The sequence below is a fragment of the Capsicum annuum genome, chromosome 8 (genome assembly GCF_002878395.1).
Source record: "Capsicum annuum cultivar UCD-10X-F1 chromosome 8, UCD10Xv1.1, whole genome shotgun sequence".
Lineage (NCBI taxonomy): Eukaryota > Viridiplantae > Streptophyta > Magnoliopsida > Solanales > Solanaceae > Capsicum > Capsicum annuum.
In genome coordinates this window covers 103,476,150-103,500,625 of record NC_061118.1, presented here as the reverse complement: position 1 = coordinate 103,500,625, position 24,476 = coordinate 103,476,150, and the positions used below count along the sequence as shown (strand labels likewise).

General features: G+C 36.1%; 1 non-coding gene across 1 annotated transcript; it reads left to right on the top strand.

Annotated features, from left to right (window-relative positions):
* The first annotated feature begins 8,308 nt into the window (after positions 1-8,308).
* LOC124886857 lies at positions 8,309-8,414 on the top strand. Its single transcript, XR_007044263.1, has one exon. It is a non-coding gene; the product is annotated as a small nucleolar RNA R71 (small nucleolar RNA).
* The last annotated feature ends 16,062 nt before the right edge of the window (positions 8,415-24,476 follow it).

The window sequence follows — 24,476 nt, the reverse complement described above, 5'->3', positions numbered from 1 at the left end:
TGTGAGGCTAACTTTCATAGGCTCAAGGATTTATTGACATCAATATCTATCTTTAGTTTTCCCAAGGAACATGTGGGATCCAACATTTTCTGTGATTCTTTTGATATTAGATTAAGTGTTGTGTTGATGAAGGAGGGTAAGGTAATTGTGTATGCTTCTCGTCAGTTGAAGCTCTATGAGAATAATTATCCTATCCATAATTCTTTTTGCTTCTAATTTGTAGAGGCACTATTTGTATGCAGTCCATTGTGAGATCTTCTCAGATAATCGTAGTCTTTAATATTTCTTCACCTAGTGAGATCATAATATGAGGCAGCATCATTAACTTGAGTTCCATAAGGATTATGACCTTACTTTTCTCTATCATCCAAGCAAGGCCAATGTGGTTGTGGATGCCATGAGCTTGATAGTTGACTAGTATGGGTAGCTTGGTGGATCTTTTGGCCCAGGATAGACCTTTGTTCATAGTGGTTCAATATTTGGCTAAGTAGATGGTTAGGCTTGATATGTTGTTACTTGGGTGTGTTTTGGCATTTGTGGAGGCAAGATCTTCTTTGATGGAGTAGATTTGAGCTCATAAGTTTGATGATTTTGGTTTGAAAGTGATTTGAGATAAGGGGTTAAATGGAAAATCTAAGGAAGCCTCATTTGACTTCGATGGTATCTTGAGAATTTGAGGCTGAATTTGTGTACCAAAAGTGGGTGATTGAGTGAAATTTATTTTAGAGGAGGCTCATTATTCTAAGTATTCTATTTATCTAAGAGTGACTAAGATATTTCATAATTTGAGACAACACTACTGGTGAGGTTGTATAAGGAAGGATGTAGAAGATTTTGTTGCTTGTTGCCTACGTTGACAGTAGGTGAAGGCTGAGCATCTGAGGCCAATGGTTTTCTTTAAGGGTTACTCATTGTCGAGTAGAAATAAGAATAGATCACTAGAGACTTTATGACTGGATGATCTTTTACTCTTTACGGTTCTAATAGTGTTTGTGTTATTATGGATCAATTTACCAAATCTACTCATTTAATACCTATTTAGGTTTTCTTCAGTGCTTAGAGGTTGGCTTATATCTATGTTTGTGAGATAGTTTGTCTCCATGGTGTACTATTGTCTATTATCTTAGATACTTGTTTAGTGTTTACTTTTCACTTCTGGAAGGCTTTTCAAGAAGAGTTGGGTGCCCTAGTTGATCTTAGAATAGATTTTCAACCCTAGGCCAATGGTTAGTTAGAGCAAACTATTCAGGTTTTGAAGGACCTACTCTATGCTTGTGTTATGGATTTTGGAGACCAATGGGACCAATATTTAGCCTTTGCAGAGTTTGCATATATTAATAGCTGCCATTCCAATATTGAGATTGCACCCTTCAAGACTTTGTATGTTAGGCATTGTCGCTCTCCAGTTGGTTGGTTGGAGATTTCTGAGATTAGACCTTGAGGTACAGACTTGCTTCACCAATCTTTAGATAAAGTTAAGGTTATTCAGGATAGACTTCAAGCGACTCAGAGTAGGAAGAAGTAATAGACTTTGTGCCTTGAGATTTAGTGTTGGTGATTGAGTCTTCCTTTGTGTTTCTCCCATGAAGAGCGTGATGAGGTTTGGGAAGAGAAGAAAGCTTAGGCTCAGGTATATTGTTATATTTAAAATTCTTCAAACTATTAGGGGTGTATCTTTATGAGTAAGCCTTTCCCCTAAATTTATCAGTTATTCATCTAGTTTTTCATGTTAATATGCTACGAGGCTATATTTCAAATAAGTTTTATGTCATTTATTGGGATTTAGTATGGTTAGATAAGAGGTTTTCCTTTCTAAGGATCCAATCTCTATTTTAGCCAAAGATATTAGATGGCTGCATTCTAGAGATATTACAGTGGTTAAGGTCTAGTGGAGACACTATCTTATAGATGAGGCTACTTGGGAGGTTTAGTCGGACATGTGTAGTAGTTATCCCTAGCTCTTAACTAATTTTGGTACTTTTCTTGCATTTAGTTTGAGGATGAGCTAGAATCTTATTGGTAGATAAAAGGATTTGACTTTTAAATTATTTATTTTATGTGATTTGACCTTTTACCCTCCTTGTGGTTGCTACATGTTTCTAGGGTATGAGAATAATTGGCACGGTTCCCAATAATTTTGGTACAATTTGTGTGAGTTTGTAGTTTTAGAGGTTAAAAGGGCTTATAGTTGACTTCAGTCAATATTTGTTGTTCTATGTGTCAAAGGGAAAAACAGACTATGCCAACAGATACATAATGATAATTTTGGGTTGGTAGCATAGATGGTGTAATTTTATGTCTTTTATATCTCAGTTTGACCCTCGGTTCAAGAAATTATAAAATTGGGTCTCAGGGGTCAATTTTGTGAAAACAACCTTTTTATGAAAATCTTATGTCGCCATTAAGTCTGGAATATCAAATTTGATAGGGTGTCATAGGTTATTTGCATTCTCAAAATTTTGAAAGAATCTCAAGGGGTCTGTAGAGACTTGGGAATTTTCCAAATCCCAACTGGTGCAACTGCAAAAGTGGCTCTTGGGTCGCTTTAGCAACTCGTCTCACCAGCTAGGGGCTTTTAAAATATAGTCTTATCTACTTTAGCTGAGGCCACTAAAGAAGACTATGTAGAATGTGGGGACCAGTAAAGCAACACTTGAATGCTTTAGCAGTGACTGCTTAAGCGATTATACCCGAGATAGTATAAAAGCTCTTTTTCTCATTTTTTCTCCTATTTTGAGGTATTGAGCTTTGAGTTTTTAGAGTTTTTAGGTGATCTATTCCATTTTCCAGATTAGGCATGTTCTAAATCACTATTTCAATTATTTTACTTCGATTCTTGTCATCTAAAGCCCGTTATAATGCTATTTCAAAAGTGAAATTTGAGAATTTTGGCTAGGAAGGCCTAAAATAGTTTTCTTTAGTATAAATTTCATTTTAACCCTTTTTTACTTAGGCTTCTTCAATGGCTTCCTTTAATCACGGACAATGTGTTTATGAACTAAAATTCCAATTTTACCATTTTTTTTAAAACCCATTTAGGGGTGCTATTTTTCCCCAGTATGAAAATAGGAAATATGGGTATCTTTGGCTTTCTTTTTGTGTAGATTCAATATTTCTATGTTTTTGTTGATTTGAGTTGTTTGAGAGGGGAAAAGCTCCATATAAAGGGTTTTTTCATTTGGATTTTAGCGTCACTATGTAGGTTATACTTAGCTTTCTTTAGACTAAGTTGGATAGTTAATATCTTATATAAAAGCATGCTATGGGTATGTGAATGAATCATAGAAATAGTGTTAATACCGTTGTGTGCCCATGTGGGGTTGTATATGATATTGTTGGCTTTGTGTACACATATGTTTGTTTTCTTCCTGGTACAGTTACTTAAGTTGGGTTTTATGTGATATCAATGATGTATTACTTGGATATTATGCTCTAATGGTAAATGGCTTATATTGGATCATGGATGGTTGACGTATTAAGTGGATTTTTAGCTCACGTGTATATTGGTTGGAATTGAGATTCTCATTTTGATTTGGTTGTGATCATTATATCCTTGTATCATACATACATTCCTGAAACATTGGAACCATTATGGAAATACGGGTTTTACTAATAGAAATATGACACATTCAAAAACTCTTTGCCGTAGTTCATGAGCTGAAGAGGAGATACAGATATTAAGACTAGGATTAGTTATTAATATTTTATATATGTTGCAACCCCCATGGGTCCTACCTTAGGAGCAGTGCTCAATAGGTGTATACAAAGGTTATGCGATAACATCGGGTATATCATATCATCATTATTACCATTCTCATTACATTTTATACATAATTCATTTTTTGTGTTTTACTTTTGTGTTTGTCTTGATGTCTATCTATTATGTATTTCATTTTTGTACTTGTATCTGGTGTATGTTACATATTTAGAACTATTAATGGAGACGGTGTGGGATACCATTTAGGATATTTCTTAATTATAGGTGACGTTCCCATTGTGTGTATTAGATACTTTATTTTCTTTTTGCTCAGTCATCCTATGATACCTACAGAGTACACATAGATCATACTCATCCCTATTGTGCCCTTTTGGTGTAGATCGAACTATATGTACACTATGCGTAGGTGAGTTCAGGTGGTGCTTGATATATTTTAAGGTAATGGTTGCTCTATGCTGTTAGAGTTGACCTACAACCTCATCCTATCTAGTTTATGTCTTATTGCATATTCAAACACTAACTTATGTTTTCCTTTGGATTTTTAATTGCATTTTTAGACTTTTAGATGTATTTAGTTTGTTCTTACACTGTGACACTAGGTTTTGGGATGGTTTATAGTACTAGTGTGATTTAGACTTCCTCTATCTTTATGCATGTATGGCTTGACTTTGTTATAGGAATCTCACCTTGGGTTTTATGTTGTAATTTTCATTTTCATATCAATTTGGGTGATTAACTTACTTTTCAAGACTTGTCCATGATAAGTGCCATTATGACCTAAGATTTTGAGTGTTGATTATAAATGGAACTTAGGAGTAATATGGTTAAATGATTTTGGTTTGGCATAATTTGATTAGCTTGCAAGCATAATTAGTATGCGATACCAAGTTGGTAAATGCCTTAATGAAAGACTTCTGGGGTAATGGTTGGTTTATGTGCAACTATTTTAACTTGGGGCTTAAAAGGAATTATGTAGCTCACCGTGAAGGTGTAAGTCCCTAGGGGAAGAACACTGGAAACCACATTTTCCGGCGTTGGGGGTCTATGTGATCATGTGCTTGGTGCATACATTATATATATATATATATATATATATATATTTTGTGGGAGCTATGTCCTTGAGGTCTTTAGGTTTTTCACAGTCTTTACTTGGTTCGTGTGGCTAACATGCACTGGGGCCCTTCTAACAGGGAGAGCTGGACGCATATAACCTATGGGTTTCTTTTAAGATAGAGTGAGTTACATATTTGAGGTTAATTCTATAAAAATCTAATGTTCATGACCCTTGTCCCTATTCCGATATCCTATATATAGGTATATGAATGTTATGCATGTATTTTGGACTGGATTTTGGTAATTACATTACTTTATCCCTATCCCCTAAGTTACATGCTAGTGTTTACCCCGTTGACCATCCTTGGATGCTGCATCATTTCATGATGTAGGGTCTGAGGGTTTTTCTATTGCTTCTGTGCATCATTAGGTGGTGTGGTGTATCTATTGAGTTGTTGTGAAACGGTGAGCTTCCATCCTTCGGAAGGCCCTGTTATTTCACTGGTTTCTTTAATATCTTAATACTTTGGATTTACTTTTAACATAGTCGGGGACATGTCCCGATGTAGTTGGTATTCTAGGTTTAGAGGCTTTTGTGGACAAGTATGGATTGGATGTTTGCTTTGACTCTTAAATTTAATTTTGTTTAACTATATCTGTTATATATTTTGTCTATCTTCCATTGTTTACTTGTAATGTGTTCTGGATGTTAGGTTAAGGGGATGGTCTCCAATTCACAGTGGGCTTGAGATACCCATCACAATCGGCCTTGGTTTGAGTTGTGACAATCTTGGTATCAGAGTACATCTTAGGGCCGTTGGATGTCTCCAAAGCTATATCGAGTAGAGTCATTTTTATGGGTGTGTAGTTCCCCACACATACTAGGGGGAGGCTACAAGGTATTTAGGAATGTTTTCCCTTTTCATCTTTTTATTTTAGGCTATAGAGTCAAGTGCTATGAAACTTCTCTAACTCCTAGCTTGCTTGCATTATAGATCATGCCTCCTTAAATATCTAACAATCGCAGAAACTTTATTGGACCCTCTGTCCTACCTGAGTAAAATATGGAGGGAATTTTCCCTACTTATGGAGTGAAGATCCAACCTAGGGTCCATGCTCCTGAATATACCTCTCTATGTAGGTTTACACCAATCCCCGCTATTCCTCCTTGGACTTCTCGAGCTGGTGATACTCATGACCAAATGTCCTATGGAGATATTTATAATGTCGAATTCCATTAGTCTATTCACATGCTTGGTCAACTAGTGGTAACTCAGTCTCATCAACCTGATCATGTTAGTTCCAATGTTATCTCATCCGAGGTTACTTGGGTTAGCCAGTTTATGAGGTTGCAGAGTTTATGTAAAGGATGCTTTTTGAGAGCTCACAAACTTGGGTAGAAATTAGCCCAAATTAGAGAGTACAATCTTTAAAGGGAGTGTGAGGGAAATGAGGGATTAAATGACTGATATGGCCATGATCGCGGTTAGGTGGCTGCGATTACAGACACCTGCATCACCGCGATCGCGATTTGGGGACAGCGATCGCGGTAACTGAGAGTAGTTCCGCTCCCCTGTTTTCACTTGTTCAGCTGTTTACTCAATTTTCATGAATTTTTCCCCCGTTCAATTTTCAATGCAGAATGACACACTTTCCCTTTTCCAAGCTCATCCAATGCATTCCATAATGCTACAAATACATGGGTTATTATTATGCAAAAGATAACATTTATCCTACAAAAACATAACAAAAGGATACGAGCCAATCTCGTGGCATTTGTGGATTGCTTCCTACCTAGCGCCTTAGTTATTGTCATGGCATGACGTCTTCATTCTTTCATTCTCAAGGTGGGTCTTTAAATCCCTCTTCATTCACCTGTTCATTTTCAACATCCACCCCAGATATTAGTTGAAGCTCCATGGTTTGTTTCTTTGACTTGCAAATGTTAAAAGAGACTTCATCCTCTTGCTCCCTAAATTTCATCTCCCCTATCTCTAGATCGACAATGGCTCTCCTGTTGGCCAAGAAAGAATGATCAAGGATGATAGGTACCTCTTGGTCCATTTCATAATCCACTACCACAAAATTCGCTGGGAGTATGAACTTGTCCACTTTCACAAAGACATCAAACAAAATTCCCACTGGCCTTCTGATGGATTGGTCTGCCATGAAAAGTCACATAGAGGTCAGTGTAGGGGCATCCAATCTAATATGTCGATGCTTGCACCAAGGTCACCTAGAGCTTTTGCAAACTCATGTGTCCCAATTGTACACGGAATGGTGAACTCTTCGGCGTCATTTTTATTTTTTGCAACCTTACTATCCATGATAGCACTACACCCATGAGTGACCTCAATGGTCTTACCTTCAATAAATTTCTTGTTAGACATCAACTTTTTCATCAACTTAGCGTATCCCGAAATATCTTGGATTGCCTCAAGCAACAAGATATTTATGAATAGGTTGCTAAGTATGTCCATGAACTTCCTCAATTTGTCACCTTCCTCTTTTTTATGCAAACGTTTAGGGAATGAAGGAAGAACTTGGATTGTGGGACTTACTTCACTTTGTGGTTTTTTAATCTCAACCACTTCTTTGTCACTTTCATCAGTTTCCTTCTCATTATTTCCTTGTTGACTTTAAGGTAACACCTCCTTTACCTTCACTTTGGGCATTTTCTCAATCAAGTCTCCTTTAGAGGGTTCATTAAGGGTCTTTCCACTCTTTGTGATAATTGATAGAACTTGGGCACCATTATTCTTTGGATTAGAAATCGTGTCACTAAGGAGTTCACCTCTAGGCGTAGCATTTAGTTGTGTGGAGATTTGCCCGACATGGGTCTCCAATTGCTTAATAGAGGTAGAGTGACACACCACGGTTTAGGAAAGTTGAGAAAAGTCATCTTTAAACTCACGGACTATTTTGTCTGTACCTTTCACTCTATTCAATATTCTTGCAACATATCCTCAGTCTTGAATTTTTCAAGGTCAATTGCACTTGACTCCTTGGCCTTAGCTCGACCATGAGGGGGAATATAATAATCATAATCGCGTTCTTGATCTCTCAAATCTCTTTCCCTCTCGCTGTCCATCCAACCTTTGTTCCCACCTTGCCTTTGATAAACAAGGCAGAACCCCCCGAGTAGTTAGCCAAATACCAGATTTTATCATCCAACTTTGTTGCTTCTTCATCATCTTCATAAGATTCGATCCTACGGTATTTACCGCTTTTGTGGGTGCACCCATAACATGCTTTGTCAAGAGCTCAAGTTGGGTCATCTTTTTTGCCATGTTCTCCTCTTTTTCTTCATTCTGCTTTCTTTGTTAATTATCGACCATGGAAGTAGTAGAAGGGATCTTGAGAGCTTCAGTTTTTTGGGTATGACAACCTTGATTTTTCTTTGACACTTCTCCAATTGATAGAAAGGCCTCATGGTGGTGCAACTTCACTAGGGAACCACCTGCTGCATTATCTACCACCATTTTGTTTAATGGATCAAGGGCATGGTGGAAGATCTTAAGAAACATCTTCTCTAGGACTTCATGATTTGGGCATTGAGCTAGCTTACCATTAAACCTATCCCAAGCTTCAAACAATGACTCTCCATTTATTTATTGAAAATTCACAATCTCGTCTTGCTTTTGAAGCATTTTTGATAATGGGAAATATCTATCAAGAAATACCATAGTGCGCTCATCCCAAGAGGTAATTGAGCCGGGTGGAAGTGAGTGGAGCCATAAAATCGCCTCACCCATTAGTGAGAATGGGAAGAGGCAAAGCCAAATAGATTCTTGAGTAATGTGTGCTATATTGAATGTTGCACATACTTTTATGAAATTCTTCAAATATACATTTGGGTCCTCAAAGGCTTAACCACCGTTCAATCCTTTCATTTTCAACATGTGAAGCATGATTCTAGTTACATGGAAGACACCGTTCCCATTAGTTAGTGGGATATGGGTTGCACTTGTTTGTACTGCTTTATTTAGTGGGCCCTCATCATCTAGAGGGGCATCAAAGGGGACCATATTGCATTCTCTATCACTCATTGTTCCTTTAACACTTTGATTTTCTATAGAAGATAAAAATTAACAAATAAAGTAAATTACACCACCCCGGGTATTCCCAAGTAAGAATCACACTGCATAAGTGAAATTTATATTCCACTCCCTGACAACGACGCTATTTTGATAGTGCTTAACTCACTACCATGATTGAGGGATGAGGCAGTCATTGTCAATAACCCAACTAAAATTGGGGTCGAATCCACAAGGAGCAAATTATAAATTTCAAGTCTTATGGGAGCTCTAATTACTAAAAGGTTACCTAAAATGATAATAAGAAAGACATGTAAAATAAAATGGGAGGATTGGTTTGTAATGATTTTCAACTACCAATGCATAAATATGCCATTTTTGATTTAAAATCAAGATTAGAGAGGGTCTTGGGATTATGTATAACTAAAGGTAAAGTGTGTAGGTTGATGGTGGTTTATCATGAAGTTTAGTTGTTGATCAAACGATAGGCTAGATAGAAGTCATTGTAGTCAATCTTTCAATAAAACTACAATGATTTCAACCAGTGGCTCTTTCGAGCACCTAACAAGTGTTCAATTTGTAATCACCCAAAACCTCAACCAAGCATCCCTATTTCTAGGTTTATGCTCTTGACACGGCTTACACTCCAATCATACTTATTTCTAAGATTGTAAAAGGTAGTAAACCATAGACTTAATTGTCAACTATTACCTTGTCCCCCTATAACCCTCTTTCAAGGATGTTATGGGATACCTCAAGTTCAACTTCATCCCTTTTTCAAGGATGAGAAAGGGTTTTTTTATGTTTGGGGTTTTCACCTATCAAACCTATTTAGAGATTTGGGGTTTTCACCCATCAAATTCCAACTCATTTACCCAAGCAATGGTGGAATCTATACTCAACAACTAAAAATCATGCAAACACAACAACACCCCCACATAATTACACTTTAGTTCAACATAATCCCAAGACTAAATTACTTATCTACTCATGAAGAAATTAAAAAGAGATATACCATGGGGATTATCCAAAACATTCATTCTTCACAAAATTACTAAGAAATTAAGCCTCCAAGACTAGTTACTCACTTTCCCAATTACGGTTTGTTGCTTTCAATTCAAAAATATCTACGAGGTAAGCAACACCCAAAGAAGAAAGGGTATTTTCCTATATATGATTTGGGATTCCTCTATGAAATTTTAAAAAATTATCCTAGGTCACATTCCCACTGAACTGAGATTGCACGGGTTTGAAAGGATCTACTATGCGCATGTGTTACGGATTTTAGAGGTCAGTGTGAGCAGCACTTCACCTTGGAAAAGTTCATATATAATAATAGTTATCATTAAAGTATTGAGATGGAACCTTTTAAGGCTTTATATTGAAGGCCATGACTCTCTCTAATTGGATGGTTTGAGACTTTTGAGATTAGACCCCATGGAACTAACTTGCTTTAGGAGTCGTTAGATAGAGTCAATGTGATTCAGGATAGGTTGATGGTAGACCAGAGTAGGTAGAAGGCTTATAAGGATTATTGAATCCATTCCTTAATATTTAGAGTAGGTGATCGGGTGTTTTTTTGTGAATCGCCCATGAAGAGTATGACAGGGCTTGGAAGGAAAGTCAAGCTCAGCCCCAGATATATTAGACCTTTTGAGATTCTTTGCAAGATGAGGAGGTGGATTATGAGTTATCCTTACCACAAGATTTTGTGGTTATCAATACGGTTTTCTATATTTCTATGTTGCAGTGGTACATTCTTGACCTGTCTCATAGGCTTAAATGGGACTTAGATTAGTTGGATGGGCGATTTACCTTAATAGAGGTGCCTGTGCTCATTTTGGATAGCGATGTTATAAAGTTGCACACTAGAGTAGTTAAGGTTCAATAGAGGCACTATTTAGTAAAGGAGGCTACTTGGGAGATGAAGATTGAGATTCTGGCCCAATATCCTTACCCGTTTAAGGCTTCAAGTATATCATAATGCTTTACATTTACGTATGAAAGTTCATTAGTAGTGGATATTGCAATGACCCTTTTAGTTATTTTCTGTATTTCTACTTGCTTTCATAATTTATAGCTTTCCTATAGATTTGCTGGAACTGAAAGTTTGGTTACCGGCCAGTTCATTTGATTTTTAGATCTAATTTTATATTTTAAAGCCTTCACTAGTTCAAATTGGCTACCAAGAAAATCCTTTAGTTATACGACCTCATATGCCAATTCTGACAGTTCCAACAGCTCTAGAATATTAAATTTAGGCTAGATAGACCCTTGTTTTAGGTCTCAAGACTCTCAGACTTATTTCGGGCTATTAGTCTGAAGTTAAGAAAAATGCCAAATGGGTGTGGGACCCATATTTCATTAAAACGATCTTGGATCAAGATTTTAACTGTGCCATTGAGTCCAGAACTTTTAAATTGATGGGATAACATAGTTTGTTTGCGTATATAGGATTTTGGATGGATCTTGAGGAGTGGCGGAGACATAAAAAAAATTCCAACTCTTCAATTAGTGCCTGATATTTGGTGTGACTACTAAAGCAACCCTTAGGGCACCTTAGCATAGGGCAATTAGCGGCCCGTTGGTCACTTTAGCGATCCTAGCTCAGCCAATAGGTACCGCTTTAGTGGCACCTAGGCACTTTAGCATCCTGGCTTATGGGGATGGGTATAACTTTAGCGGTACCATACGCCTAAGCGATGACCGCTTACGCAGGAAAGTATCCACTTTAGCAGTATCTACATGCCTGGGCAGGGTATAAATACCCCAACTAGCCAAATTTTCACCATTCTTCTTTTATTCTCAAGAGACTAAAACCCTAAATAGTGTGGAAACTTGGGGAAATTATTTGTGGGTGATCTTGGAACTTGGAAAAAGTTTATCTACATGATTCTTTATCAAATTTGTGGTAAGCCTCTATTAATTTTATGCTTAATCTCTATTCTTATTTGAAATACCTAAAATCTTGGTGGCTTCATTTTAGCAGTATTGTAGCTCAGAATTTACCCATTTTTGAGGGTAAATATTCCTTGATCATAGAGGGATATTGCATTTATTTCAAAAAAGAATTAGCACACAAACAACCCACATATGATTTTTACGTAATTTTGGGCTCAAAGTACAATAGTGCAATATGGGTATCACTATTCTTTTTTGACGAGTAGATTATGATTTTGATAGCATGGCACTTTGCAACAGCTTTTTAGAAAGTGAAATCGGTAATTTAGCCGATTCTTTGGGCTTTTCTTTTGCATCCAGGTAGGCTAGGTTTACCTTTTTCAAAGATTGAGCTATCTCATAATATGATTATGATATTATGCTGGATATGGGGTAGGATTTAGTTGTTGGAAGTATGAATGAGAATATTTGGATTAGTTGAACCATTTAGGCTACCTTGAATCGTATATTTGGAATAGTTAGCTTAGTTATTCACGTCATTGGTGAATTTGGCTTCGTGGATCTTGTTTAGAATGAAAATGCCTTAGTTATATATGCTAGGTGAAATTGGCTTAGTTTTTTATGTTTAGGGTGGAATTGTTCTCAGTTGCTTAAGTTAGGAAAAATTACCTTGGTTGCTATTGTTTTAAGTAGGATTGCCTTAGTAGTTCATGTTTGGAAAGAATTACTATCTTGGGGTTATTTATCACTGACTTGACATCTATATATGTACTTAAATATCTTAGCCTAGTCTAGGGTAGAAGTTGCCTAAAATGGATCTCCTGGATTAGAGTAGGCCCCTTAACTCAAACTTAGGCCAAGACTTGTGTTAGGCTTATAGACTTATTTATGCATAATATACTCTTATTAATGGTTGGTTTGACACTTGAGGAGATTGAATATATTTATTGAGTATTTTAGTTAGATATTGAAAATTTGATGCTAGTTCCAGGTATTACTAATGATATTGATTATATACGTGATTAATGATATGAATTATAGATTTGATAGGGTTCATAGATATGATATGGCTCATAGATATGATATGACTCATAGATATGATATGGATCATAGATATGATATGGCTTATAAAATTTGTTTAGGTCTTAGAGATATGATTCGTAGTTAATGGATATTATTACTGAAATAGCTTATGATTATGAATATTGACAACTTATGGGCATGGTTAATGGCATGACTTTACAGATGTGATATTAGTATACTCTATTGGGTTAGTTTATCGATATGACTTGTTGATATGGTTTGTTGATACACTTTATAAATATGAGTTCTGATTTTAGTCTGATAGTTGATAATGATCTTGATAATATAAGTTTTGGTTTGAGTTTGGCAGTTGATAATGATATTGATGTATGAGTTTCGATTTGAGTCTGACATTGGGTGTATGAATTAGAGGGTACAGTTCAAATGAATCCTTGGTTATGTCATGGTAATTTTATAATTTATGGCTATTTGGTTTCTTAGCTTCCTTGGTTGTACCCTCCAGGCTTGTGGGGGCCTACGTTTGGTTATTTACTTTCCACACTTATTGGATTTTGGGGGCTAATCTTGTAGTTATAATGATACGATCTTTATGTTATTATCTCAAATGTATTCATTTATTTATGTACATTGGTGTCAGAGCTTATTTAGAGGTTTGCTCCTTTTACCTTGAATTAACTTATTCTATCTTATATGTTATTGTATTTATATCATGATTTAGCTCAGTCGAGCAATGATGCCTACTGAGTACCTGTGGTTTTGGTGTTCATACTTCACTTCTGTACCTTTTGGGTGCAGATTTGAGTACTAGTTGTTGTGGATAATTCGACGTTTGTGCAAGGTTGATTTTGGAGATTGGGTGAACTCTTAGAGTCAGAATTACCCTTTTGTCATCAATTTATCTATGTCTGGTTTATCATCTTCGAGATGGATTATATTTGACTATTTAGTACTCATAGTTCATTTATAGTAACTTTTGTACTGACATTACTGAGTCTTGGGATGGTTGTTGATTTCCTATCTATCTATTGGACCTTTCTGACTGTATTATTGCTTTTTATGTCTTTAAAATGTTAATTTCCAGCTTGTAAGCCATTTTCCATGAATTTATCCCATTACATCTAGATGAGGTATGGTTTGACTTACCTACTGACGAGATGGAGTAGTTGCCATCATAGCTCATAAATTGGGTTGTCATAGTACTTGATGGATCAAATCGATTATCATTATTTGAAGTCCTAATTTTGATACCAATAGTGTATACAGATATCTAACATCTCTTATAGGGCGTTTTATTTGTAAGCCATAGTACCAGATAAGGATGGTTTCCGTAAGTCCTGCCGTTGCTAGCAACTAAGATGGAGAAGGCATATATATATGGTATTTTCGTGTATCCCTCTATTTCTTTGTCTATTCATATTTTTTGTGTAACCTTTGGACTTGTATTACTACTATATATCCTTATTTTACTTTTCATTTGTATATTGGCTAGTGATATACAGTAGTGCACTTTTTTTTCCTAACTACTGTTAAAATATGATAATTTATCCTTCTTGTTCCATTAGCATTATTATATTTAGTTTTTTGGATAGATGTATATATTAACATTTTTGCTTTAGATGTTATTTATACTTGCATTATTTTTGGAGCTTTGTCGGCTGATGCCTACTGAGTACCATATGTTTTGTACTCATACTACACTTCAACAACCTGCAATACTACGAATTCTTACCGTTGACATTTGCATCATGTAAAACAGCTATGGATCAGTGATTTAGGGCGAGCTCCTGATGTTCGGAGTATTTCTATTATCCTTTGTATGGATTAGAGTTATCTCTAATTTGTATTTTAGAGATGGTTTGTACATGTATATTTACTTTGAATATCATTTTATAGTCTTGTTGTATGTATTGACTGATAACACTTAACTTACACCATTATTTTGGTGCAAGGTGGTCGTTGTCAATATCATAACCAACTTGAGTTTCGGTCGAATCCACGAGGAGTGTAGCTAGTTTTCAAATCCTTTATATGTTGTAATTTACTAAGTATTGACTCACAAAGTAAATTTAAAGCAACACATAAATTAGATTGAGGGATAAGATTTAAAATTTAGTTTGAACAAAATTAACTAGTGACACTAATTGAAAGCAACAATTGAAAATTACAATCCAAAGAGAGAAAAGTCTTGGGGTTATACTTATCCTAGGGGTCGTTCATGCATGGGTGATTAAAGGTTAGTCCTTTTCTTAGTCAAAGATGTGGGTAGGCTAAATTTTAAATCTTAATGTAAGCATTTTAACAACACACAAAGTTGCACTCATGGATTTTTTTCGAATACCTCATGAGTGGGCCAATTTCACCAATCCAAAACCTCAAAAAACATCCCTATTTCTAGGATTATGCCAATCAATCTAGATACACACATAACATCCTTATTTTTAAGATAATGTTAAGGTCATAACTAGTATCAAATAGTTGCTCACTACTACTCATCGCCCACATCCCTCTTTCAAGGATGATATGGGATCCAAGTCAAATTGGGATTTTCATCCACAACTATTAATTAAAGCAAGAGTAGTAGCAAAACCCAACATCAATAACTAATAATTAGGACTAGAAATCAACACCCATACACTTTAACACCCTACTCAAGCATAACCCCAAGATAAATATTTAGCTACTCATGAGATAAGAGAAAGGAAATATACCCAAGTTAGCACCCAATGCTTCCCTTGATAATAAAACAAGAATAATTACAAAGCTTTAATCTCATTTCACAACTAAAATCTCTTGGAAAATTTAGCAATAATTTTCTTTCCCCAATTAGTAGGGTTTCTCTCCACAAAACAATTAATTCTAGATCAAAGATGCCTCAAATGTGTAAGGGTTTTGCCCTTTTGACAATTGGGTTCAGCTGCTTGAAATTATGAATATACCCTTTGAACTTCATCTGCGTCATCGCGATCGTCATTAGCTGATCATGATCACGACTTTCACAATTACGATGATCCCCTTGCGATCGCCAAGGATTGACAAGGCTTTGATTGATAGTGATCACGAACCTCAAACCGCAATTGCGGTAACTAAGGGTCACTCCCTGCTCTAGGTTTTACAGGTTTTGTACTAGCGTTGCCCCTTTTTTTTTCCCTTTCAACTTACTTCACTTGTTTTCTTCCAATTACCTGTAAACCTACAAACCATGGGAATTAATGCATTTAAATGGAAAATTTGCCTCATTTACATAATTTAACCATAGTAGTGTGCATAGATTTAGATGTCAATGAGTGGTAAATTTACCACTCATCAACACTCAAACTTAAACATTTTCTTATCCTCATGCAACAGTATTTCTTACTCAATGAGACTATGAAATTATAAGCCTATTCATGCTACCAAATGATCATAATGACTTCGAACTCAATTAGCACTCATAATTAGTCGTCAAGCATGGGAAAATCTATTCTCACAACTCCCTCAAACTAAATCACACTTTCAAGGATGCAAAGTCTCTAAAGAAAAACTAAGCAATAATTACTAATTCTCTAGAAGTGACTCTCCATCAATAGCGACTAACCACACTTCTTTGCCTCATTTTTGGAAGATAACAATTTCACCCGCTGTAATTAGTCTACATGACTCCTCATGAATGAAAATGCCTCACACTAAAAAATCTATCATGCAACAATGGATTTAAGTGCAAACATTCACTCTTAGAAAGAATCTCTTAATGGGAGCAAGAACATACCATATGCTTGCCCTTATTTTCAATCTCCACTAACTTGAATATACATGATTGAAGATCTCAAAGGACTTTTTCAAGCTTGTAATGTAGGTTTGGGAAAGGGTATGATATAATTTGGGAACAAAGTGACTACACCCTCCTTGAACATCTATACCACACTATGAAATGAAAATTTGCACCATGGGCCACTTCATTTGTTTCCAACTTCACACATGTGCCTACTTTCACTACCTTGATTAACCCATTTCATTGAAAGCATTTTCTTCTGGTGTATTTCTTTTGTGCAGTCTATGCTTTTCCTTATTTTAATGATTTCTTTATTTTTCCTTTTTTCACTTGCTCTATTTGTTTAGCTTTTAGGCATACACTTATAATGCCATGGCCCAAGGTCACCTCTTCCAAGACTTATCACCCCTAACTTAGGATTTTGGCCTCAAGTTGCATTTTCAAGTTAAAGGATGGCAGGGTTCATAAACGGGATAAAATTCAAATAATTCAAGGATTGTAATGTGGTTGCCAAAGAAAGGTTCAAAGGCTCAAAATGGGTGACTAGGGAAACTATTCTATGCACGAGTAGGCTCTTTAGGCTAAAGTGGGCTCCTATGTTCACAAAGAATGTCTAAGATCATTTCACTAACCAAGCATAGTCACAATTTGTCTTAAGATACTAAAAAGGCAAGTTCTAGATTATACAAGTACGCATGAGAGTTACACAACTACACTCACATCACATGACATACAAACTTTTCAAGGAGGCTCAATTGCATTTCCTACTAGAGATAAAAGGAGGTATTTACCATATACTACCAACTAAGGACTTTAGAGTCACAAATAGAGGTAAAGCGTTGTTAAAAAATTGTTCACGTCCATGCCCTTGGCTTTTAAAATTTTTTTAGATGGAGGGGTATGTTTTCTTTATATTTTCACCATGCAAGATTGGTTATTGGTATCACCAAAACAAGCCGTTGTCTCATATTTCGGCTCTTATATAGGAAAACCATATGGCTACTCAAACTTGTATAAGGGAGATCCCAAAACTACAATGCTACAGGTACTTAGATTTCCCCTGCATCGATTGCTCCAAACCCAAATATGATAATATTTCATTAAGAATGTCATCACTCAATCTATCATGGGAAAGGCTCATCGAACATCCTCATAAACAAGAAAAAATTGAAAAATAATGACAAATCTAAAATGTAAAATAAACAACTAATCTATGAAATGTAGTCACCATCAGGGTACCCAAATATTACAATCCAAAATAAAAATATGATCATCCAAATCATCCAAAAACAAAATAAAAACATCTAAATAGATATCCAAATAATACAAACCAATAAAATAACTATGACTACTAAGGAGACAGGTACCCCCAACTGAAAGCTTGCGGTACTTCACTACATAATCATGAAGTATAGAAAGGGTAAAGGGTGCTCCCTATAGCCGCATCAAAGACTGTCATCGCTCTTGGTCTCGGAATCATCCCTATCAGAGTCAGAGTCAGACCATGTTACTGGGGTCTTATCATCACACTCAACCAAAGGAGAAGGAAATCTCTCTTTGAGTTTCAGGACCTTCCATTGGCCCTTTCACCCCCTTGCACACCTTCGTGAAGAATTTATCCCTCACCCCTTCCACATTTTTTATCTCTTTTTCTCACCTTATCATAAGAATTCTTGATCTCCTCATGCAACTGTACTAAGGAAGAGTAGTCCTTCTAAATCCTTAAAATAGTGTCTCCCTGCTCCTACTGATCTACTAGAAACCACTCATAGTCTGTTTGAGCAACATAAAAATGGCAAGCGGCAGATGACCCTCCTAGCCCTGTAGTCAATCCAAATATTATCTCTCTGATTGTCCTTATATTAGCCGAGATATCCTTAAATGGACCTACTGTGGATGGCCTGCAAGAGTCTATGTCCTCATCTGTCGACTTTCCTAAGTTGATCATTTTCTTCTTTCTATTACCAGGTATGCCTTTACTCTAAATCTTAAGAGAGTCAATAGGGGTCCTTGGATGCACCCAAATGTCTTTGGGGTACTCCTCAATCTCGACTCTCCTACATAGATTTGTGATCAAAGAAGGGAATAAGAATAAGGCACCACCTCAGTTCTTGAAATGCCTTATGTATGAAAGAACAAGATGTCAAACATTTAAAGGAATATTGTCTAGGATACATGCAACCATCCAGACTCTCTCATTTGGAACATAAGTCATCTTAGTTTATGGAGAACCCATCTACAAATGATGGCTAACCATCTCTTTACCTCCGACATGAAATTATGCAGTGATATCCCCATCTTGGTGTTAGCCCAAAAGACCTCTCTTCCAGGATACAAGCTTTTAGCAAACCATCTCGCCGATTCACATCCCTTTGCCTCAAACCATTCCATGTCCTCATCTGGCACCCCATATAGGTCATTTATTTACTCAGCCCTGAAATGAACATTCTTCTCTCGAATCCTTATAACTAGTTCAGAGAAAGATACTACACTGAGGTTAGCATAGAACTCCCTCATCCAATATTTATTCACCCAACATGGATTAGAGGAGAATCATCTTTATCTGGTGGCCACTAATATATCTTAGAATGCCAGAAGCTTTTACGGCACCTTATCCTAATATACGCCCCTCTCTAGAAATAAATTTATCTTGGGACAAGGTTTGGCACTTCGGGACCATGAAGTGAGTTTGGTCATAATATCCTATCTTTAGCTTTAAAAAACTGAGAATAACACAAAAACATTATTATCAACATTTACATGTGAAAACTATGCTACATTATTTAATCAAGATAATAGGATAGTGACTTAGGAATTCTTGGCAAGAAATAGACTTGCAAAATTTTTGGTCCTAGCTGAAAAACAGCCTTAGATATTGCGATCACAGGAAACTGAGCCACAATTATGATAACGCAATCGCGCTACTATGACCGTGATTGTGGTATCTGAGGCAGGCAGGACAAAATTTCTCAAAATTCAAAACTTCGAATTTCAACACCAATTTGTGTTCCAAATCAAAAATTTATATTAAGAATAAGAAACGTAGTCCCTAGATCCTCAATCATACCCTTAGAATATGGAAAACTAGTAAGGAGTTTGTTCAGGCTTTTAATCAAACACTTGGTGTGCAGATGCTATTCCTATCAATTTTGAACAAATTAGGATGCTCAAGACTTCCCCATAAATGCACACACCAATAATAGCAGCCAATGAAACCAACCAAACACAATTGAATTAAGGATTTACTATGAAAATCATAATTTTAGGTCATTCCTAAGACATGAGTTCTAAGGCCCACACAAGCATAAAAAGACAGAATTTAAAGAATATACCATATTAGAGGATGTAGAGGAGATGCTTTTTTTGGATACCTATAACACAATCAAAAGTAGATGCAATTAAGAGTAATTTAAAAGGGAGTGCGGGGGAAAATGTGGGTGGTTGTTCATCTTTTAAATAGACATTACTGCGATTGCAGTAAGATTAGCATAATTGCGGTGACATATCTACCGCAATAGCAATATCACATTACCGTGATCATGATAACTGAAGCTAGTGCTATTCCTTTATTTTTCTTTCATTGCTTAGTCCACAATTCAACTCCACCACACTTAACCTTATTAAATCTCTTTAATACACCTTATAGCACCATAATTTTATGGATTAATCACAAACAAAAATGAATCTTACTCTAACAATCAAAATTCAAAGTATACGGGCAACTTTCGTGGCATTAATGTGTTGCCTTCCACCTATCCCCTAATTTATCATCATGGCACGACGTTCTTCAATATTCAATTTGTATACTTGAGGGATCCATCATCCATTTCCATGTCCACTACATAAATGACAGACACCACTTGAAGTTTCATTAATTATTTCTCAGTTTTACATACCCGAAAGAAAACTGCATCATTTTACACCCAAAATTTCATTTTTATTTGATCCATATCAATAATTTCTCTCTCATTTTCTCATAGGTTTCTCCCAAGAATAATGGGTATTTCTTGATCGATTCCACAATCAAGGACAACAAAGTTCACCGGCAAAATGAAATGATCGACTTTTACAAAGACATCATATAAAACTCAATTGGTTTTTTGATAGAGTAATCCAACATCAAAAGCCTTATTCTTGTGGGGAGTGCCCAAACCAAGTCCTTGATATATTGCATATGGCAATAGATTGATGCTTGCACTAAGGTCACATAAGGATTTCTCAAATTTGTGTTTCCCAATGGTGCAAGGGATTGTGAATGCTCCCGAGTCTTCTTTATTTTCCGTCATAGCAGTAGTCATGATAGCGCGATAACCATGGGTCACTTCAATGGTCTCACCATCCACAAGGAATCTCTTGAAAATCAATGTCTTCATTAGCTTACCATACTTGAAATTTCTTGAATGGCTTTGACAATGAGATATTGATTGAAAGATTGCTAAGCTTGGTAAAAATTTCTCGAGTTTGACATTCTCCTCCATTTTCTTGAGTCTTTGAGGGAATGGAGGAGGGATTTTCATTGGATGCAAGGGGTCAAATTGTGGGTCATTATCCACAACTACCTTAGGAGTTCTCTCCTTATCATCCATTTTTTCAATTATCATTGGTTTTTCATCATCCCCTTCTCGAGACTTTGGAACCTCATCATTTGACTCACTTACATGCTTTTTATTTTTGTTCATTTTATCATCAATAGACTTTTATTTGACCTAAACCTCTTGTGCACTAAGTTTTTTACCGCTTTGGGTGACAATTTCTAATACATAAGCATCATTTTTAGGATTTACTACCGTATAACTTGGGAAGCCACCCTTATGCCTAACATTAAGTGCGATTGAGATTTTGATAATTTGGGTCTCTAATTTTTTGATTGAGGTGGAGTGTGAAACAAATATTTGGTTGATTTGAGAATAGTCTCCTTTTAATACTCAAACTATCTTGTCCATCTCTTACACTCTCATTAAGATTCTATCAAGCACATCCTCGGCTTTGAACTTTTTGAGATTCACAGGATTTGACTCCTTGCTCTTCACTAAGTCACAGTGGGAACATATCTATCATACTCACTTTTCTTTTCTCTTCAATCATGATCTCTATCTCTATCACGCCATTTCATTTCTCGATCACAATCATTCCAACCTTGGTTCCCACCTTGCCTTTGATAAGGTGGGCAGGAACCCCCAAATAGTTTGCAAAGTATCTAATTTCTTCTTCAAGTTCCTTTGCCTCATCCTCATCATACACTTTAGAGACCATGACATTGACCATTTTTGCAGGTGCACCCATTACATACTTTGTAAGAAGGTCCAATTGTGTCATCATTTTTTCCATATTTTCCACTATCTCTTCTTTTTTATTTCTTTGTTCTTTATTCACAATTGAGGTGGCGGGAGACCCCGTGGCTACCTCAGTATCCGTAGTGTGCCACCCCTATTTTTATTTGTGATTTTTTCAATAAAATTCCAAGACACACCATGTGACAACCTCACAAGTGATCCATCGGCTGTGTTGTCCACCACAATTTGGTTTAGTTGATCCAACACCCTATAAAATATTTGTAGGAGCATATTATCTGGTACTTCGCTGTTAGGATATTGAACAAGGTTTTCATTAAATCTGCCCAAAAATTTATATAGAGGCAGTCAATTGAGTTGACGAAAATTTATGATTTCATCTTGCAATTGCAACATCTTTGATGGTAGAAAATATTAATCTAAGAAAGCATCAGTAAGTTCAATCGATGATATGATGGACATAGTGGGTAGAGACCTTAACCATAATACTAACTCACCCATTAGAGAGAATATCAAGAGGTGTAATTTTATGGACTCTTCTGAGATGCGAGCGAGATATCAAAGGGGGTACACGCTTCCACAAAATTCTTCAAACATAGATTTAGGTCTTCATGAGCTTGACCCCTAAAGAGACCTTTCATTTGTAGTATGTAGAGAATCAAACTAGTGACATGGAATACCCCATTTCCTTTATTTGTGGGATACAGATGGCACTAGTAGGCCCCATATATATATATATATATATTTATATGTATGGTTATGAGTGGTTAATATACCACTCAATTGCACTCAGCAATCGTGCACACTACTATGATTTGATGATATAAGTGAGACAAATTGGTGATTAAATGCATTAATTTCTATATTTTATAGGCATATACGTTAGGAGAATGAAAGATATGAATTTGAATTAAAATGGACAAAAAAGGGAAAAAAAGTGCATCTGGAGAACCTGGAGCAGGAACACATCTCAGTTATCGCGATTATAGTTTGTGGGCCAGAATCGCGGTCAGTCAAGTAGGTCCAAAGATCGTGATCTATATGTCCTTACCACAGTTGCAGTAGCTATGATCGCGGAAAACCTTCTATGATCATGGCTAAGCAAAAAATTTTCCCATGGGCAATTTTGTCATTTCACCCAGCTGAACCCAATTTCTCTTATAGGCTTAAATCCTTTCTCTTTTGGGTACTGCACACTATTGAGATATTTTTTAAATTTAAATTATAAACCCTAAATTGGGAAATTTTAGTGATAGGATTTGGAGACTTTGATTTTAGTATTTGTGAAGAATGGATGCTTTGAATAATCCTTATGGTATATCTTTCTTTCTTTTCTTCATGAGTAGCTAAATCTTATAGTCTTGGTATTATGTTCAACTAAGGTGGAATTGTGTTTGGGTAATGATGTGTTTGTGTTATACTTAGTTGTTGATTATGGATTCCACTATTTATTAGTTTAAATAGTTGGAATTTGTGGGTGAAAATCCCAAATTCCCAAAATGGGTTTGTTGGGTGAAAACCCCAAACTCTTGATAGCTCTCATCATCCTTGAAAGAGGGATGTTGGTGAACTCGTGGGAACCCTAACTTTCTTGAAAGAGGGCTATAGGGGGGATAAAGTAATATTGGAAAATTGTGAATATAACTTACTTTCTTTTTTGCATCTTAAAAATAAGGATAGATAAAGAGTAGGTTATGTCATGGGCATCTTCTTAGAAATAGGGATGCTCGATTAAGGCTTTAGGTGGCTTTTATTTATACACTTTTTAGGTACTTGAAATAGTCAAGGAGGGACATCTTTGATGTCTTGTTGACAAACTAGCCCCAAGGACTCTTAACCGAGCCTACCATGTCATCAACAAATAGAACATATACCAAACCATCATGATCCCATGCACAACTTGCCCCTAGGTAGTAATAATCTCAAGATCTCTCCAAAATTGAATTCTAAAACAAAAAGTGTTATCGTAGTGTGTTGGTTGACTTGACATTGATAAGATTCTATTCCAAACAACCCCTCTCTCCCAACTTTAGATTTTTTGTTTTACATTGTGTACACTACGGTTATCTTTTTAGTAATTTTGACACCCATAGGACACTAAATCTAATTCTCACTCCTCGTGTATTCAACCTAAATAAAAGTTGAGCTATTGGAAATGACCGTCCTCTACCTCTATAGATGGTATAGGCAAACGTTATCAAAATAGTGCCATTGCTGGGTGTGAAATCTAGATTTCACTTGTGTGGTGTTGAATTTTAATTAGGATATACCCGTAGTGTTTTTTAATTTATATTGGTTGTTATTTTTGGTTTAGTATAGGTGATCATAGTGTACATGGAACAATGAGTGATAATGCTAGTCAAGCTGGGTCTTTCGACGGCCCTCTTGATGAAGGGTGTCTTTCATGTCATAAGCGTCATGTTGAACATGTTACAAATAATGGGAATTTTTGGGGGTCAAGCTTATGAGGACCCCAACCTTCATTTGAATAATTTTGTAGAGTGTGTGCACAATTTTATATTGCACACAAAACCCAGGAGTCTATCCATCTACAAATTTTCTTGTTCTCTCTAACGAGTGATGCGGTATTGTGGCATTATTATCTTCCGACCGGTTTAATTACTTCTTGGGATGAACTCACCGTGACCATCCTTGACCAACATTTACCACCTTTCAAAGTGCTC